The sequence below is a fragment of the Sphaerodactylus townsendi genome, linkage group LG05, assembly GCF_021028975.2.
Source record: "Sphaerodactylus townsendi isolate TG3544 linkage group LG05, MPM_Stown_v2.3, whole genome shotgun sequence".
Classification (NCBI taxonomy): domain Eukaryota; kingdom Metazoa; phylum Chordata; class Lepidosauria; order Squamata; family Sphaerodactylidae; genus Sphaerodactylus; species Sphaerodactylus townsendi.
This window is the reverse complement of record NC_059429.1, coordinates 132,660,110-132,661,015: the sequence shown is the minus strand read 5'-3', so window position 1 is coordinate 132,661,015 and position 906 is coordinate 132,660,110.

Here is a 906-nt window from a genome sequence, read left to right as displayed (position 1 = left end):
TTGAGTTCCAAGGCGGAGGAACATACGATCTACTAACATCTTTTTGTGAGACGGCCGGGTATAGTCCAAGATGACAGATGACTGTCAGTTTTGCACCTGAGAGTCACGAGCTTGAAGCTGAGTCACCAGCGTGATCGACGAGACACCCAGTGATTCAGCTGCCATCTGATGGGCACGCTTGGCCTCAAGTTTCCACCTCAGCAGGAATGACAACAGGGTTTTTTTATTACTTAAGTTCTGCCAACAAATCTGCCTTGAGGGTAGTCAGCAGATCCCAGCAAGCCCTCAACCAACAACCCAGACTGATCGGCTGGACAGGGGAGGAGGATATGCCCACTTATATCTAAATCTAAATTCAGGGCATTTGCCCTTTGATCCAAATCTGTGCTGGAAATCCCGCTCTGGTGAATCTGTAGCTGTGGCTTCCAGGCTCTTGATTTTCCACTATCTCTCTCTCTCTCTCTCTCTCTCTCTCTCTCTCTCTCTCTATCTCTATCTCTCTCTCTCTCTCTCTCTCTCTCTCTCTCTCTCTCTCTCTCCATCTCTCTCTCTCTCTTTCTCCCTCCCTACCTACCTACCTACCTACCTACCTACTTACCTACCTACCTACCTACCTACGTACCATCATCCATCCATCCATCCATCCATCCATCCATCCATCCATCCATCCACCCACCCACCCACCCACCCACCTACCCACCTACCTACCTACCTACCTACCTACCTACCTACCTACCTACCTACCTACCTACCTACCTACGTACCATCATCCATCCATCCATCCATCCATCCATCCATCCATCCACCCACCCACCCACCCACCCACCTACCTACCTACCTACCTACCTACCTACCTACCTACCTACCTACGTACCATCATCCATCCATCCATCCATCCATCCATAC